The sequence below is a fragment of the Rhinopithecus bieti genome, unplaced genomic scaffold, assembly GCF_001698545.2.
Source record: "Rhinopithecus bieti isolate Rb0 unplaced genomic scaffold, ASM169854v2 scaffold_59, whole genome shotgun sequence".
NCBI classification, from domain to species: Eukaryota; Metazoa; Chordata; class Mammalia; order Primates; family Cercopithecidae; genus Rhinopithecus; species Rhinopithecus bieti.
In genome coordinates, this window is record NW_016803115.1 from 1500622 (window position 1) to 1520662 (window position 20041).

General features: G+C 40.0%; 1 protein-coding gene and 1 long non-coding RNA gene across 11 annotated transcripts in view; one reads left to right on the forward strand and one right to left on the reverse strand.

Moving 5' to 3' along the window:
• FBXL13 (F-box and leucine rich repeat protein 13) overlaps positions 1 to 20041 on the forward strand; it is a 303981-nt gene that overhangs the window by 69087 nt on the left and 214853 nt on the right. The gene's annotated exons all lie outside the window — the stretch shown is intronic.
• On the reverse strand, positions 11708 to 12527 carry LOC108516646 (uncharacterized). Its single transcript, XR_001881908.1, has 2 exons — positions 12328 to 12527; positions 11708 to 12186 (listed from the first exon to the last, which is right to left on the reverse strand). It is a non-coding gene; the product is annotated as an uncharacterized LOC108516646 (long non-coding RNA).

The following is a 20041-nucleotide window of genomic DNA, read 5'->3' on the forward strand; positions in this document are numbered from 1 at the left end:
GGGATTGGATTACAGGTGTGAGCCGCCATGCCCAGCCTAAACATGACTTTGGAAACTATACAAACACATGAATATTAAATAACATACTCCTGAGTAATTAATAGGTCAGTGAAGAAATTAAGATGAAAATTTTTTAAAATCTTAAGTTAAAAAATGAAAATGAAAACACACCAAAACAACATACCAAAATCTATGGGATACAGCAAAATCAGAGCCAAGAGGAAAGTTTATAGCAATAAATGCCTATATCAAAAAAGTAGAAACATTTCAAATAACCTAATGATGCACCTCAAGAAACTAGAAAAGAAGAACAAAGCAAACCCCAAATTAGTAAAAGACAGGAAATAATAAAGATCAGGGCAGAAATAAATTAAGACTGAAAAAATGCAAATGATCAACACAACAAAAAGTTGGTTTTTTTTGAAAAGGTAAAATGGACAAAACTTTAGTTAGACTAAGAAAAAAAGAAGACCCAAATAAAATCAGAGACAAAACATGAGACATTGCAACTGATACCATAGAAATACCAATGATCATTAGAGACTATTGTGAACATCTGTGCCAACAAATTACAAAACATAGAAGAAATGGTTATATTCCTAGATACAGGCAGCCTATCAAGATTGAACCATGAAGAAATAGAAAACCCAAACAGACCCATAGCAAATAATGAGATTAAAGCAGTAATATAAAGTGACCCATTAAAGGAAAGCCAGATCTGATGGCTTCACTGCTGACTTCTACCAAATATTTAAAGAATAGTTAATACCAATTCTATTGAAACTATTCCAAGAAATTGAAGAGGAGGGAATATTTTCAAACTTATTCTATGAGGCCAACATTATCCTGATACCAGAACCAGACAAGGACACAACATAAGAAGAAAACCACAAGCTAATATCCCTGATTAGCATAGGTGCAAAAATCTTCAACAAAATACTAGCAAATGGAATACAACAACATGGCAAAAATATCATTCTCCATGATCAAGTGGAATTCATCCCAGGGATGCAGAGATGGTTCAGCATACACAAATAAATAAACATGATAAATTTCATTAACAAAATCAAAGACAACCATATGATCACTTCAACAGATGCTGAAAAAGCATTTAATAAAATTCAACATGCTTTTATGATTAAAAACAAACCCTCAACAAAGTGGGTATAAAAGTGGGTATAAATGATGACTCATGCCTGTAATCCCAGCACTTTGGGAGGCCAAGGTGGGTGGATCACGAGGTCAGGAGATTGAGACCATCCTGGCTAACACAGTGAAACCCCGTCTCTACTAAAAGTACAAAAAATTAGCCGGTCATGGTGGCAGGCACCTGTAGTCCCAGCTACTCGGGAGGCTGAGGCAGGAGAATGGCGTGAACCCATGAGACGGAGCTTGCAGAGAGCCGAGATTGCGCCACTGCACTCCAGCCTGGGCGACAGAGCGAGACTCCATCCCAAAAAAAAAAAAAAAAAAAAAAAAAAAAAAAGCGAAAAAAAAGTGGGTATAGAAGGAATAAATGTGAAAAAATAAAGACTGTATATGGTGAACCCACAACCAACGTCATACTGAATGAAGAAAAATTGAAATTGAAATGAAAGCCTTTCCTCTAAGATAAGGAATAAGGCAAGGATGCTCACTTTCACCACCTTTATTCAACATAGTACTGGAATTCCTAGCCAGAGCAACTACATGAAAGAAAGAAAGGGTATCCACATTGGGAAGGAGGAAGTCAAATTATTCTTGTTCATTGAGGACATGATATTATATTTTTATTTTTAATTATTATTATTATTATTTTCTTTGTAGAGATGGAGTTTTGTCATGTCGCCCAAGCTGGTCTTGAACTCTTGGGCTCAAACAATTCTCCTGCCTCAGCCTCCCAAAATGCTGGGATTACAGGCAGGAACCACTGCGCCCAACCTAATATTGATTTAGAAAAACATAAAGACTCCACCAAAAAACTGTTAGAACTGATAATCAAATTCAGTAAAGTGGCAGGATAAAATAATCAGCATATTAAAATCAATAGCATTTATAATATGCCAATGGCAAATAATTTTGAAAAGAAATCAAGAAAGCAATCCTATTTACAATAGTTGCAAAAAATATAAAATATCTAGGAATAAATTTAACCAAAGAAGTGAAAGATCACTAGAAGGAGGACTGAAACACTGATGAAAGAAGTTGAAGAGAACACACAAAAAAAGGAAAGATAGCCTGTACTCATGGATTAGAAAACAATCAACAAAGTGAAGAGGTCACCAACAGAATAGGAGAAAATACTTGCAAACTGCCCATCTGAAAGATTAATAACCCAAATATATAAGGAACTTATTAGCAAAGAGAACAAATAATTTTATTTTGAAACAGGCAAAAGATCTGAATAGACATTTCTCAAAAAATGACATACAAATGGCCAAAAAGTATATGAAAACATATTCAACATCACGAGTCATCAGGGAAATGCATACCAAAAGCACAATGAGATATCATCTCTTATCAAAAATACAAAAAATAACATTAGGATGCAGAGAAAGGGGAACATTCATACACTGTTGGTGGGAATGTAAATTAGTACACTGATATGGAAGACAATGTGGAGGTTCCTAACAAAACTGAAAATAGAACTACCATATGATCCAGCAGTCTCACTGCTGAGTATAAATCCAAAAGAAAGAAAATCAGCATACCAAAGATATCTCACTCCCATGTTTATTGCAGCACTATTTACAATGACCAAGAGTATCTGTCACCCTAAGTGTTCATCAGTAGATGAATGGATAAAGAAAATGTGGTATATGTACACAGTAGAATATGATTAGGCATAAAAAGAAGGAGGAAATTCTGTCATTTGCAGCAATATGGATGGAACTGAAAGTCATGTTAAGTGAAATAAGCCAGCCACAGAAAGACAAATATCACATGTTCTCACTCATTGTGGGAGCTAAAAACGTGGATCTCATAGAGGTAGAGGATATATTGGTGGTTACCAGAGTCTGGGAAAAGTAGGGAGTATGGGGGGATAGAGAGTGGTTAGTTAATGGGAACAAAAATACAGTTAGATAGAAGGAGTAAGAATTAGTGTTTGATAGTAAAGTTGGGTGACTGTAGTTAATAATTTATTGTATATTTAAAAATAGCTAGAAGAGAAGAATTGGAGTCTTCCCATAAAAAGATAAAAGTTGGAGTTGATTAATATCCCAGTTACCCTGATTTGATCATTACACATTGTATGCATGTATTAAAATATCACATGTACCCTCAAAATATGTACAACTATTATGTATCAATTTTAAAAAAGAAATTACTTCATGGTGTTCTAATCCAGTGTTAAGAAAGATGGTGCAAATCTATAATAAAAGTATGAATGTTTTCCTCAGGCCATTCGTTTTGTATCTGAAAGTCAAATCTTTAAGCAGTTATTGATGAATAGACAAAATGGCAAGCTTTCAATAACTATAAAATATTCTAGTGCTGGTTGGACAGAAGAATAAAGGGATAAGGTTTTGGAAAATCTTAAGGCTTCACGTTTTTTATGAACACATCATCTTTCTTTTCATGGATCTCTCGGTCTAGTTATTCTCAAATATATCAGTGAGCACTGTCTTCAACTACCAATGTAAGAAAATATAACCAATGGTAAGACTTAAAGAAATAAGGACTATTTGTTTCATATTACACAATGTGCAGAGAAAGACAGTCCAAGGCTGGTCATCCACAATCCCAATAAAAATGAAGTCTTTCTATCTTGTTAGTCCACAGTCCTTAGGATCTTCTTGCTTGTCTTATGATTGCAATATGTCTACTCCACCTCCAGCCTCATGTTCATTTACAAAGCCAGAGAGGGGAAGAAGCACAGTGGTAAAGGCAAGATGTTTGTTGATTTGTTTATGAGGAAATCCAAAGTTTCCCCAAATTCCCACAGTCGAGAATTTCATTGATGTGTTTTAGGTTAGAACTTTGTCACAAGGCCATGTTAAACTGCTAGGGAGGAGAGGACTTTGGGTGGAGTCTGAATGAGGTAATTGGTATAGTCTGTCTCACTGAATGTGGATTTGAGCTGCCTGTCATCAATATTTAAAAGAGCATTTTTCCTTGCCAGAAAAGATGTTGTTTGGGTTGCAGTAAAAAGGCAAAACAACAACAAAGGAACAATCACAGCAGATAAGAAGTAAGCAAGTGTTTGATAAGTCATTATATCAGTGCTGCAAAGGAACTCTGGTCTAATGCTCTTTCCTATCCCAGACCCCTGTGGTGAATAATTCAGAGACCAAAAAAAGCCAACTACTGAAGAACCACAGCACCCACAGTCAGCAAATCATTTCATAATGGGATCCAGGGCCTAGAAACAGCAACCATTGTGACAAACTATGAACTTACGTATTTTTAGCAATCTTTTAGTTTGACAATATATTGATTAAAAGTCCAGGCTCATGACTCAGGGAGAACTGGGTTTATATCCAGTCTCAACTATTTACTAGCAATATGACCTTGGGCAGTTTTAGCCCTCTTGGCCTTTGATGTTTAAAACTACCTCACCCCCATTTTCCTACCAAACCCTAAACTAATAAAGAGTTTGGATTAATTTTAAGTTTTAGGTTCACTTTGGGAAAACCATTTCAGAATATGGGAAATGTGTAGAATTGCTGGGGAATGTTGCTCAGGACAGTGGAAATCATTGCCAGTGTTTGCATTTTAAAGATTACTTTCTGCTATGGTGTTATGGATTATGACTGTGCTTTTATTTATTTGTTTATTTATTTATTTATTTAGAGACAGAGTCTCCCTCTGTTGCCAGGCTGGAGTGTAGTGCACCATCTCGGCTCACTGGAACCTCTGCGTCCTGGGATCAAGTGATTCTCTGGCCTCAGCCTCCTGAGTAGCTGGAACTACAGGCGCACGCCACCATGCCTGGCTGATTTTTGTATTTTTAGTAGAGACAGGGTTTCACCATGTTGGCCAGGCTGGTCTCGATCTCTTGACCTTGTTATCCGCCTGCCTTGGCCTCCCAGAGTCCTGGGATTACAGGCGTCAGCCACTGTGCCCAGCTTATTTAATTTTATTTTATTTTGAGGTGGAGTCTCACTCTATCACCTAGGTTGGAGTGCAGTTGTGTGATCTCAGCTCACTGCAAGCTCTGCCTCCCGGGTTCACACCATTCTCCTGCCCTCACCCTCCCAAGTAGCTGGGACTATAGGCACCTGCCACCACACCCGGCTAATTTTTTGTATTTTTAGTAGAGACGGGGTTTCTCCGTGTTAGCCAGAATGGTGTCGATCTCCTGACCTCTTGATCTGCCCACCTTGGCCTCCCAAAGTGCTGGGATTACGGGCATGAGCCACCGTGCCCAGCTGACTATGCTTTTAATGCCTTCTTTCACCCCGGCTTCCCCCATGCTCATGGGAAGTAAAACAGAGCCCTTTGGGGCCCAGATTTATAAAGTCTACCAGAGTGCTCAAACCATAGCATGATCAAGCTAGAAGAGAGCTTAGAGATGTTTGTGCTAAGCTTTTCCCTTTTACAAGAGGGACAGCTGTGAATCTGATAAATTTTATGTACGAATCTGAAAGAGCCAAGCTCTCAAGATGAATTTTGAGTACCTAACTGGCCTGAAATTCAGGAGTCACGTGGCCATTTGCTGACTAGAGCTCACACACATACTCTGAGTTCCCAGAAAACCTACATATCTGCTTAACTTTGGGTTGTCATAGCTAACAGTTTCTGTCCACATGGCCTGAACCAACCAATAGAGTGTAGCCTGCACTGACCAATCAGAAGTCGGCAGCATTGACCAATCAGAACTCAGCAAGTGTCAACCAATCAGAACTAAGGCAATTTGAATCCTGTATTTGCATAAGAGGACCTGAGTGGAAAGCTGGGTGGGAACTTTCACTATAAAAGTGAAACCCTCCTTTTGTTTTCTGCAATGTGTCTTCCTTCTGTTTCCACTGAAGGCTGTGTCTTCCCTGTTTGCAAACTGTTCGCTGGAATAAAGTCTCTCTTCTATAAATTCCTTTTCAGATAACTTTTTTCATATCCCTGAAGTCAGACAATTACAAAACTAGGGGCAGGACCTGGTTTTTCTGTGTCCTTGGCTAAGCTTATAGCCTCTATATCTTTCTATTTTTTTCCCCTCGGATAATTCTAAAGAAATAGAATATATATTAATATTTCATTCGTGAGACAAAAAGCAATAATTAATATTATACATCTGTTTAGTTGTTCTGTCCTTAAAAACACAAGGATAACTTTTTTAAAGTTACTAAATCTCGATATGACAGAAAAAAAAGCCAGTATTATTTTTATAGGCATCCTCAAAGTTTCCCCAAATAATGTGCAGAATGTTCATTAAAAATGCACAATAAGAGATTTATATAATAGCATGTAAACATAGAAGTTAATTATTCTAAGACTAATATCTTGAATGGTTGGGTTTGTTAGGCTTATTAGTGTATAATAGATTTGCAAAGTTAATTTTTTAAATCATACTTTTTAAATGGCATTTAATCTGTGGTTCACTAACTCTCAGGGACTTGAGAAGGAAAGATGTGAAAACAAAAATGTGATGTGAATTTGGTCTGAACCTTATTTAAAATGTTTAGAAGCGTTAGTTTTTTAAATAAATTGAGGGTTTTTTTTTATATACAGGCTGTTTAATGTTTTGAAGGCATAATTGAAACCAGCAATTTGGATTGGGATACAATTTGAACTTACTTGGAATACACATAACAAACTGTAGTCTTGCATTTTAGGTTCAGTTACATCAACTCGTGAAAACAAGGCAGGTTCTGTTTTGCAACCATTTTCCTTAATGTCATTTACCCGTTAGGAAATGCTGCTTAGTTAGCAGATGGTAGGGCTCATACACTATCAGTCAAACTGCTGGCCAAACTTAGAGCTAGTGGGAGGGTTGGCAAGGACTGTTTTCCGTGAAAGTACAAGTTTTTTTTTTGTTTTTCCTTCTGTGTAGTTTGGCAAGCAACACAGAGAAAAGCCTTATGCTGATGAATTTGGAAACTCTAAATAATATAGTTAAGTAATGCAGTTGTCTTAATAATGTAAGTATTACTTTAGGGTTGTCTTCATTTTAAACAACTATGACTTCTTGTTTGTAAAAGATATATGTCATGTGGACTTGCAAACGGTTATAAAATCACCTTCAGATTTTACTGTGTTGATGACTCATTTTCTCACTTGGGGAAGAAAAGAAACCTGGATAGCTATTAAAACTAGTACCATGTTGTAAAAGAGCCAGATGGTTCAGGCCTGTTTCATTAAATTACTTAGAATTACTTGTAAAACAAAAGAATATTCTCAGTGACTTTTCAGATCTATGTTTTGATAACCTCAGGGGTCAGTCTGACCTTTTATTTCACCAAGGCAGACAGTGGTTCCAGGTTTCATAGCTATGTACTGTGTGAACTTCAGATAAGGAAAGGTTCCACAACCACATTGCTCTATCAAGGAACTATGTGGATGATGGCTCAAGTTGTGGTGTGGGTGAAAAAGCAAATGAAACAAAACATCTAGAAGTCACTTTGGGAACAGTTTATTTTTGGTGGAACATGCTCTGCACATAGACCTCACTTTCGTCACTTTAGTCTTCATCACTGTCTCTGTTAAAGTGTTTACAGGCTGGGCGTAGTGGCTCATTCCTGTAATCCCAACACTTTGGGAGGCGGAGGCAGGTGGATCGCTTGGGTCCAGAAGTTCGAGACAAGCCTGGCAACATGACAAAACCCTGTCTCTATGAAAAATACAAAAATTAGCCAGACGTGGTGACATATGTCTTGTAGTCCCAGCTACTCAAGAGGCTGAGGTGGGAGGATTGCTTAAGTCTTGGGAGGTTCAGACTGCCATGAGCTGTAACCGTGCCACTATACTCCAGCCTGAGTGACAGAGTGAGACCCCATCCCCCTCCTAAAAAGGGAAAAAAGTTTACAAGTGATTTTGATCTAAAGTTTTCATGACTTTTAAATTGCAGAAGCAGTTCTATTAATTTTAGCAGGACCACCCTTGCAAAATGATCTAGCATATGAAAGACCAGAAACTACACCACAGTAAGAGGCAGCCATATGGAAATGGGGAGAATGTGCCCTGGAGTCTGGGTAGTCGCTTCTGTCATTAGCTGTGTGACAGCTGTGGCTGGGCATGCTGCTTAATCTTTTGTTTCTAAATTGTCTCATTTGTAAAAAGGAGATGATAGAGAATTTAAATTGGGAGTAACAAGATGTTTTTGGAAAGGTGGGTTGTGTCTGTGTTGTTGAGGCCTTGAGTATCCACTTAGGAGATGAGTTTTAACCAGTAGGCAATGAGGGACCACTGCAAGCCAGTAACATGATGGCAGACTTAAAAAGTTGTTCTTTTTCCCCCTTTGCTGTTCTTCCTTCACCCTCCCTGGGTGGGTCAAGGGGGTTGGATGAAGTCTGGAGGTAGACGGATTTCTGTAAGAGCACTGGGATATTATCAGTGGGAAATAAAAAGAAAGGACCTGTGTGAGAACCAAAGCATTAACAGAATTCTGGGACCCACAGTATGTGGAGTGAAAGAGTGAGTGAGGAGGCTGATAGGGCAGCATTGAGACTGGGTGACTGGAGGGGTAGGAGGCTCAGAAATAATGCAGTCAGGAGCAGAGCCAGCTTCTTTATTGATCTTACAGGCATGACTCACACTGCCTGCCACTTATTCCTGACTCATGCTTCCTGTCTTGCTAAGTATTTTTCTTTCCATACCATACAATGTTCCATTGGAATGGTTGGTGGAGCCTAATTTATTTTAGCAGTTTACCATCTGTTTCACGTGGCTCGTGATTTGCACTGAAGCCATTTATCAATTAACTCAAGAGTCCGTGTTTTATGTTCCAAAGACAACCCTTTTATTGCACTACAAGGTAACATTAAACAGGAGAGAACTGCCAGCTTGCTCTTTCCCATGCCTTCCCTGGCCCTATTATCTTAAGTTTCTTTTTTTCTATTGATTTATTCCTTCATGTATAAAAATGTGTTTGACTCACTCCTTTCCTATAAATCATTTCTCAATGCTGCTTCTCTCTTAAGTATTCTGTTTTTCTCCTGTTATGTGTTGGCAGACTTCTTGACACTACCTCCCACCTGCCCACTGCGACACTCAAAAACTGTTTTAAACAGTCTCTACCTGGGTGTTCCAAAGGCACAAGCCAATTCATCGTTACCAAAACAGAACTCATCATTTTCTTCCTCCAACCTTCCTTTTCCCCTATATCCTGTCCAACCCTCTCTCTTGTATCCTGTTTCTCAGTGAATGGCAACATCATCTACTCAGTTGACTTGGCCAGAATTTGGAAATATCTTTGACTTCTCTCTTTTACCCCCTAATGCATTTTTTTTCTTTTTAGCACGTAATTTCACTTTCTTTCTTCTCTCCATTCTCTCTGGCACTTATTGTCTATTAGAGACATTACTATCAAATTCAAAGCTGCTGAATTTGTCTTCTAGCATCTACTCTTGACTCTTGGCTTTGACCACCTGACTTATTTTTCATTTGTCCACCAGAGTTGTCTTTCTCAGATCGCATTTATTTGTGTCACTTCCTGGTTAAAATCTCTCTTGAACTCTGTTAGCTTTAACATGCTGCATGAGGTATTTCCGGTTCTAACCCCCACTACATCTCAGCTTCATTCTACATCATTGCTCCAGAGGAGCCCTTGGCTGTAGCCACGTGGAGTTACCCAACTGCAAGGCATCCTCTCTGGCCATATGCCTTCACCCATCACTTGCTCTCTTGGTAGGCTCTCTTCTCTTCTTCCTTGTCCTACTCAGTCCTACTTAGGCTGAGCTCAGATGTCATCTCTTCCAGGAAGGCTACCCTTGATCCTCTGTCCTCTCTCTGTCTTGGTTAGTTACCCTTCCTCTCTGTTCCCAGAGTCCCTCCCTAGATAGTTTTTACTCTCTTATAATGACCTATTTTGTGTTTTCTTCTTGGACTATATGTGCCTTGAGGACAGGGACAGTGACTTACCTGCTTTGAATTCACACTCTCTAGATGCTCAATAAATGTTGGTTGAATGATCGAATGAAAAATGATGTTTTCTTTTCAGCTCCACTATTACAAACTTGGTCTCATCAAGGTCCCAAGAATTTCTTAATCATCAAATCTGATTGCCTATGATCCCTTCTTGTCTTGCTTTTTCAGTAGCATTTGATTCTGGGCTTCTGTGGCATGACATTTCCTGTTTCTTTTCTCTGGGAATTATTTCTCTATCCTCAGGATAGGTTTCTTGCTCTTTCCTCACATCCAGATGTTGGCCCTGGTCTGACTGTACCTCCAGATGTTGACCTTGGCTCTCTCTCTTTGCCCTACATTCTCACTAGGTCATGGCAGTCACAGCTAGGCTTTCACCCACCACTCTCTGGTGTTGGCATTGATTTGGAATAATGATAAGGACATTTCCAATTTACCTATTATTTGACAACTTTAACCTTTTAAATCTTGATGAATGTGAAGCCAGTGCTACTTATGATGTGCAGTAATGTTGGGAGAATGAACTGGTTTTGGGGAAAGAGAAACTTAATTTTAGATTCATCGAATTTGAAATGTCAATGAGGCATTAAGTTAGAAGGTCCTAGAAGTTTCTGAAAAGTAAGAGTCACTTTCTACATATACAGCAATTCTACATATACAGCAATTTTAGAGTGATATGATCCAAACTCTTTTCCAGGAAAATATTCCTCACAGATGTTCTTGAGGTTTTAGAACGCACCCTCTTCCGTATCTGAGTTTGGAACCAATTGAGAAATAGACAGATGGAAATGGACATATTGTTTGACACAGCTGATAGGAGACTATGACTTAAGATCAGTGACAAAGTATACTACTTCGTTCCTGCTTTCCTGAATCAGACAGACTCGCCCCTCAGTCACTGCACAGCTGAACAACTGCAAGCCTCCCTATGCTGCTGAGAGCAGACCAGCATGCATGCTCCCCACCCCTCCCCTCCCCTTCCTGCATTCAGGTCAAGGCAGGGTGTGGAGCAGGAGCTGAATTGCAAGCCTAGTTCTTTCTCCCAAACACTCCTCCTTTTTTCCTGGGAAGATATGAGGGGTAGAGAGAGAGAGGCCCAGAGTGTTTCTAAGGTGTTTCTAGGTAGAGATGTGAGGCCAAGGCAATGAAACATCTCCATTAACAGTAATGTTTATCCAGCATTTGGTCTAGTACTTTCAGTGCTGGAGAGTCTGTTGACTTTGCAACTCTTTCTGGTCTGTCTTGGGAAAGATTAGATAATTAGAAAGTTGTCCTTCACATCAAAGCAGAGAAAACGACCTCCCCCTCATCTTTTGTTTCTATTCCTTCTTCTGCATTTGCAAGGAAGAAGATCAAATTTGTCAGTTATTCATGCATAGCTTTCGTTTATTTTCTAGTGCCTTTGTGGTTACTTGTTTCCAGTTTACTCAATTGTTTGTTCCTCTGTGAGTTTCTAGTCTCAGCCTTCCCTGTCCCCATCCCTGCCACTCTCTTGGCTGCTGCCTTCTAAGAATTCTCTGTTTCTAGCTTCCTCATAAAGTGGGCTGGACCATGTTTTCTCCCTGATTCTGAGTGGTCCCACCTTCTGAAGGGCAAGGAGCTCTCCAGGTTATAGCTTGCCTGGATCTCTTTATACCCTTATACTGAGCTCCCTCATTATTGTGTCTGGGGTTTCTCTTTAAGCAATGTGAGAGAAAACTACACAAGATAATGTGAATATGTAACCACATGATTTATTACTTAACACAGTCAGTGGAATCAGTGGAACAAGCAGCCTAGGATGTCCCTTGAGCACCCAGGTTCAAGTTAATCCTTTTACATGGAAAACACTTTCTCCCACGTAGAGATACCCAGGTCATTTAAGACTCTACACCAGTTATGGTTCTGCGTCATGAAGGAGTCCTTTGTCCGAGCAGTAGGGAGCAGGGAATGCTCTCTGCTGAGACTCCTAAGTCCCCACTGTGTTCTTGGCTACATTCATTCTTGGGGTTAAAAGAATGTACACCATTCTACATTTCTGCCCTCTCCCGCTTTGCTTTGTTTTCTTTTCCCTTCAATATGGCTGATCTGTTTGGGTTTTCCAAATTTTCTAATTTATCTTCTATTTTCATTACCATTTTTGCTGCTGCTCTTCATCTCCTATACAATGGCTTCCTTCTCCAATTAGTTCTTCATACTCAGCAGTATCTGGAGGTAGAAAAAATATTCCAAGTGTGGTCTGATTAGTGCAGCATCCAATGCAGGTATCATCCCCACACATTAAAGTGGACATTCCTGAGCCTATCTTTACCCCTTATTGAAGCAGTGCTAGCTAGACTCCCCACTGACCTGCAATAGCCTCTTCAGCATTAATTCTCTCTGGAAACTCATCCTCAGTGACAGTACTCCCACTTGGTTTTCTGTCCACCTTTTTGATCACTTATTTTAGGATTCTTTTAGGATAATGTATCCCCATTGCCTTCTTATATGATGGTGTTTGTAAGGACTCTGTCATTGTTTCTCTGTTCTTCTCATTCCATCTTCACTTCCTGGGTGATTGCAAATACATGCTTTAGATTATAGTTATATGCTGTTTACTCAGGATTGCCAAATCTGTGTATCTCTAGCCATCTCTCTCTTCTAAGACCCAGGTCATTTAACAATGCCTGCTGGGTAACTCCACTGGAATATTTCACAGCATCTACCACCTAGCATGTTCAGCTTGAAGCCATCACTTTGCCACCTCTCTTATGGGACTACTCCCCACCCCTCTGTAATTCTGTATTGCTTTCTTGGTAAATGGTGTCATCACTTGTCATCCAAATAGAATTGTGGGAATCATCCTAGACTTCTCCTTTTAAAAAAATTATCCACATCCCATTAGTGATTAGTGTATGATACCCACTCAAGATGCATTTTCATTTAGAAATAAATATAAAATGGGATTTCACATTATTTCAAGTTTTGCCACATAGTGAGGCTTATGTTTCTATTTCACTATTTTAAATTCACCAAATTCAAATTTGTATAAAATGCATCCACACTACCCTGAGAACTATGCTTGGATTTTTGCTATTAGTTATCTCATGTGATCTTCCCCATATCTTTGTGAGGTAGGTTTTTTTTTTTCTATTTTGCAAATGAAATAAATGATGCTTGGAGAATTAGGTTAAATTTTTGAAATTAGGTAGAATTTTTGGTTATATGGATGAATTATATACTGGTGAAATCTGTAATTTTAGGGTAACTGTCACCTGAATACTATACATTGTACACAGTATACACTATATTTTTTTATTCCTCACCCCTCTCTCGCCTTCTCCCTTTCAGAGTCTCCAGTGTCCATTATACCACTCTGTATGCCTTTGAATACCCATAGCTTAGCTCCCGCTTATAAGTGAGAACATACAGTATTTGGTTTTCCCTTCCTGAGTTATTTCACTTAGAATAATGGCCTCCAGTTCCATCCAAATTGCTGCAAAAGACATTATTTTTTATGACTTAGTACTATTCCATGGTGTGTGTGTATCACATTTACATCTATATGGATATATACACACACATATATATACACACACACACACACACATATATATATCACATTTTCTTTACTCATTAATTGATGGGCACTTAGTTTGGTTGATATCTTTGCAATTGTGAATTATGGTGTGATAAACAGAAATGAAGCCAAATAGTTACAACCAACTGATCTCTGACAAAGCATACAAAAAAAAATATACTCCCTAGTATTTGGATGAAAATAAATGTTATATTTATTCCTTTACAATAGGCCCATCTGCTGCATGTCCCCACCCATTTAACCAGTAAATTCAATCTCAGTCATCACATTCAGTTCTAATATCCTTCTGCCCCTGCTGCTTGGTTGTGCAGGAGTCTTAGAGGTGTCTTACAGCCAAAGCACCCATGAAGAGAACTGGACTGGAGTCCACATCCACATGGGCAGCCGTGGCTGTGCTCACTGCCTAAATCGACACAGTCCCTCCCACAGAAACTGCCTAAATTGACACACTCCCACAGAAACATGGGAGACACCATGGTTTCTGAGCCCAGCTTGGGCACAGGGACCATGGCCCTCAAGGCAGATCTTTTGATCATCAGTTGCCATGACTTTCTGATGGTGCCCATTAGAGGACCTGCCACATTTTAGGAAGGTCTACATGGGAATGTGGCACAAGTATCTGTCCTGAGCCTCCATTCCTTCCCTAAGTCTCAGCAACTTTCCAACCTCCCCATCCCCACACACCAGCAACATTTTTCATAGATTGGTCCAATTTCTCTCTTGAAGGCTAGGTATTTTGTGGGGCTGGTTTGGCTTCTGATGGTTGGCAACTTCTGCTTTTAGCTCTGCCATGTAAATGCCATGAAAGGACTCAAATGTTAGCACATAAACCTTAATGTCTTCCCATTTCTTCTGGCATCCTAAAGTAAAGAGAATAGGCAAAAATGAATGTTTCAATAGATAATTTGCAAAGTGCTATGATGTCTCCTACTAAATGTATTGATGGTGGGGGTGGGGGGCATTGTGCCAGGTTCTAGGGATGTGGGGTATGGATTACTGAGTATCTCCCATGCATTCTAGGCACTGTTCACACATGCTCAACGTGTGTTATCTTGTTCATACTCATCCATTTTATGAATGAATATGCCCATTTTATGAGACAAAGGCTTGGGTCATAGCAATTTAGTGGCGAAATTGGCATTTGAGATTGGGTTTGTTTGAATCTACATGTTGTTTTTTCCTCCAGTACATGATAATGCCTGTCCTTGAGCTTGTGTTGAACCAAAACTCTGAGGTCTTTATCTGAACTGCTGACTGGATGTTCTGCCTTATGTCACTGCTAATCTCAACTCTAGCATAACTGTTTCTGTTATTCCTGTTCAATTTCATCTTGTTGATTTTGGTTCTGATTCCAATATTCAGTGAGTCAGCTATGTCTTCCAGCTCTATGGAATTCACTGATTTCATAAACATGAATATAGCTTTATCTATGTAGAAAAAAATGTTGAACACAAATCCCATCTACTCTCCCTTTCGGGGGATCTTCCCGCTGCCCCTGAGTTGTAACATGCCTCTATGGGTTGTTGGTTAGTTATCTATCCACAGTTTGTACCTTCCCACAATATCTTATATTGTGTGGAATGTAGAGTGGTTTGTTTGCTGATTAGAAGCTCACTCAGGAGCATAGCCACCAGGGTGGTGTGGATTCTGGATAGTGTGAAGTGCAGACTATTACATAGCTGGATGTGCTAGGGCATGGTCTACAGAGAATTTGACTATAGTTTAGGAGTTCCACCAGATGCATGCCGGCCAGCTGGTGAGCATAAAAGAATTCTAACCTGGTGGGAATCCTGCAGATAGGAAGAACACAGTGGCGTGTATATGAAGCCGTCAACACATCTTAGTGACAGGCAGGTGATCAGAGACTGGGTGATCAGGTGTCAGGAGTGAAGGTCTGTCTGCAGGGATAAAGGAGAGAGAGATGAGCACAAGCAATGCAGGACCTCAATCAAGGGTAGGGTTGCCAGAATTAGCAAATAAAAAGAAAGGATGCCCAGTTAAATTTGAATTTAAGTTAAAGTTGTTATTATTTAGTGCAAGTATGTCCTGTGCAACATGTGGCATATACTAATACAAAAAATTTATTTGTTCTTTATCAGAAATACAAATTTAATTGGGCATCCTGTATTTAATGTAGCAACCCTAGCCCAGATAGAACTAGAAAATGGTATGCAGTTAGATTCCCCCATCTTTATTTATTTATTTTTTTTTTTGAGGCGGAGTCTCGCTCTGTGGCCCGGACTGGAGTGCAGTGGCCAGATCTCAGCTCACTGCAAGCTCCGCCTCCCGGGTTTACGCCATTCTCCTGTCTCAGCCTCCGGAGTAGCTGGGACTACAGGCGCCCGCCACCTCGCCCGGCTAGTTTTTTTGTATTTTTTTAGTAGAGACGGGGTTTCACCATGTTAGCCAGGATGGTCTCGATCTCCTGACCTCGTGATCCGCCCGTCTCGGCCTCCCAAAGTGCTGGGATTACAGGCTTGAGCCACCGCGCCCGGCCAGATTCCCCCATCTTTAAATTAAGATAATAATTGGCACATAGCAGGGTTCTTCTAAGAATTAAAATAAAATGCCTAACACACAGAAGTGCATAACAAATATCATATCTCCATACAATTGTAATCTTCTTTCCCTTATTGAAAGTACAGCATTGAAAAAATATCAATTAAGTAGTTGTAATAAATAAAACGTCTCATAAACCCCAAGAATGAATGAACTGCCTTTGATCTGCAACATCAATCTTCTCTTGCCTTTGGACTCAGATTTGTACTGGAACTATACCACCAGCTCTCTGGGGTCTTCAGTGTGCCAGCAGAAGGTAGTAGACTTCTTGGCCTTCATTCTTGTATGAGCCAATTCCTTAAAGTAATTATCTTTCTCTTTCAATATATATCTAATGGATGGATGAATAGATATGTAGATAAATAGACAGATAGGTAGATAGATAGATATATAGATAGTTATATATATCTTCTTGGTTCTTTTTCTCTATAGAACCCAGACTAATACAGATTTTGGTACCAAGGGTGGGTCTATAGGAACAGAATTTTAAGGATGAGTTTTAGAATTGGTTTTGGGTTCCTAGAATTGGCTTTCTAATGTTGTCAGATTTAAAGATGCAAATGACTCTTTTTTTCAGTGCTAAAAAGTGCACTGATGTTTCATGGTGTTATCTGGCAATAGAGATATGCCACATATCTCCATTGGATGTTCCCAATCAAATGAATATAATTAGGTTGGCTTGTTGCTCCTAATGTCACGAACAAAGTATTGAAAGTTCTTTTCAATACTCAGGAATGCAAATTCCCAGCTCAAGTACTGCATAAATGACCTGAAAGCTTCCACATGTGCCCTGAGGGAGAGTCTTATCTCCTTTAGCCACAGGGCCGAGAGTCCTGAAAATCAAATGCAGAATCTTATCCTGTGACCCAGTTTTACAGTTATCTTGTCTCATCCTGTGACCCACTTTTATACTCTGTTAAAATGAAGGCATTGACTGGGAAAGAATGGGTTTCTGACTGGGTGTGGTGACTCCCACCTATAATCCTAGCACTTTGGCAGGCCAAGGCACGCAGATCACTTGAGGACAGGAGTTTAAGACCAGCCCTGGCCAACATGGTGAAACCCCGTCTCTACTAAAAATACAAAAATTAGGTGGGCATTGTGGTGGGCACTTATAATCCCAGCTACTCAGGAGGCTGAGGCAAGAGAATTGCTTGAACCTGGGAAATGGGGGTTTCTGTGAGCTGATATCACACCACTGCACTCCAGCCTGGGTGACAGAACGAAACCCCCCCCGCCCAAAAAAAAAGAAACCAGAATGGTTTTCTGTAAGTTGGAATGGGGACTTATGGGAAGACCTTGATGAAACTGGGGACATCGAGCCTCTAAGTTCTGGTGAGTCTTCTTTGCTAGTGGAAGATGCAATCCTACTCCTAGTGAAAGTGGCCTCCCCACTCCCAGTGCTAGTGGCTTCTTCACCTCAGAAGGTAGTTAATGCTACATTGCATGAGGAAATTGTAATGTACTCCACTGAGGCAGTTGCCAAGCAACACAACACTGATTTTTCTTAGAACTCACCCCTACCACCCCTCTTTGCTTCTAGTCTCATAATTAGACTCAAGTCCCAGCAGGCCCTTGAAGATGCGGGACAATATGTGGCCCATGAGAAAGTGCATTACACTCCAAAACAACTACTTGAGTTTTCTAATTTATAGAGACAGAAATCTGAAAAATATGTGGAAATGGATAATGAGGGTATGGGATTATGGTAGAAAGAAGATAAAGTTGGAAGAGGCTGAGTTTATTCATATGAGTTCTCTAAATAGAGATTCTGCATTTATATTTTTGCACAAGGAGTTAGAAAGGGCTCTAAAGCTTGTATTAGTCTGTTCTCATGCTGCTAATAAAGACATACCTGAGACTGGGTGGGTAATTTATAAAGGAAAGAGGTTTAATGGACTCACAGTTACACATGGCTGGGGAGGCCTCACAATCATGGTTGCAAATGAAGGAATAGCAAAGGGACATCTTATATGGTGGCAAGCAAGAGAGCTTGTGCAGAGGAACTCCCATTTATAAAACTTCACAGCAAAAGAAATGCCTCAATGGGTCCATGCTCCTGGAATTCACTGCTTTTACAGTGAACACAGTTACACTGTAGTTTTGTTTTTTGTTTTTTTTTTTTTTTGAGACGGAGTTTCGCTCTGTCGCCTAGGCTGGAGTGCAGTGGCATGGTCTTGGCTCACTGCACTCCGCCTCCTGGGTTCACGCCATTCTCCTGCCTCAGCCTCCTGAGTAGCTGGACTACAGGCGCCCGCCACCACGCCCGGCTAATTTTTGTAGTTTTAGTAGAGACCGGGTTTCACCGTGTTAGCCAGGATGGTCTTGATCTCCTGACCTTGTGATCTGCCTGCCTCGGCCTCCCAAAGTGCTGGGATTACAGGCTTGAGCCACCACACCCAGCCATACACTGTAGTTTTTACCACTACTCTGAAGTGGCTGGTTTGATAGGATGGTGAAGTGGCCTTTGGAAGACTCAATTCCAGTGCCAACGATGGAGGAGTACTTTGCAAGGCTGGGGCAAAGTTCTCCAGGAATCTGTATATACTCTGAATCACAGTCCAATATATGATACTTTTCCTCCCATAGTCAAGATTCTTGGGTCTAGGAATCAAAGGTTGGAAATGGGAGTGGCACACTCACTATTACCCCTAGTAACCCACTAGCAAAAATTTTGCTTTCTGTTTCCATAAGCTTATGCTGCTAGCCTAGAGGTTTTGGCTCAAAAAGGAGGAATGTTTACACCAGGACACAATGATAGTTCTATTGAACTAAAAGTTAAGACTGCTACCCAACCACTTTGAACTCGTCATGCCCCTGAATCAACAGGCAAAGAAGGGAGTTACTGTGTTGGGTGGAGTAATTGACCCTGACTATCAAGGAGAAGTGGGACTGCTACTCCACAGTGGAGGAAAAGAAGAGTGTGTCTAGATGTGCCCGGGATCCAATGTTTGAATGCTGGACTGTAACTACCATGGGTCGGACCCATATGGACCTGTATAGTTAAAATAATAATTTGGTTTTTAATGGAATTTGGGAAACATAGTTGCTATAAAGTGAATGTTTATGTACCCCAAAACTCAGACATTGAACCTAATCCCCAGTGTGATGGTATTTGCAGGTGATGTCTTTGGAATTGATTAAGCCATGAGGGCAAAACTCTCATGAATGGGATTAGTGCCTTTACAAAAGAGATCCCAGATTCTCCTTGGTCCTACTGCCATGTGTGGACACAGTGACATGACTGTATATAAACCAGGAAGTGGGCTCTCACCAGACACTGAATCTGTTGGAGACTTTATCTTAGGCCTCCAGCCACTAGAACTGTGAGAAATAAAATCCTCTTGTTTATAAGTTACTCAGTCTATAGTATTCAGTTTTAGCAGCTCAAATGGACTAAGACAATAGGGGAATGCTCTTTAGAATACTATCTTCTAGAGAAAGTATGTTTTCTTTGAGAAGAAGTCTCGGACTCCTGGCCTGTGGGATGAGAGACTGGCCTGTGTGGAAGGTCAGAAAAAGAGGTGGGTAAGGGGGGCATTTGCACAGGAAAGGTGTGCAGGCAGTGGAAGATGGGTACATACAGAGGAATAGATCAAATAAGTGAAAATTTTAGGAAATTCAGAGCCAGATTTTTTGGACTCGAAATATCTACCAGTATAAAAAGGAACAATATTAAAATGGACCTTTTTAAACAAGCCATTTGTTCTTTTTCTGGATGCTCAGAAAATTGGTTCTATAATTCTACTGCTTTTCTGTGCTGCCACTTCTCTTTTCTAGTTGCTTTTACGTCTCTGAACGTAGGACTAATTATACTACTTCCTCTCTCTTCAAAAATATACTACAAGTACAGTACAGGTACAAAACTACAAGTACAGCTTTCAGGCCACCTGATCCACCATAATACTTTTCCAAGGCTTGTTG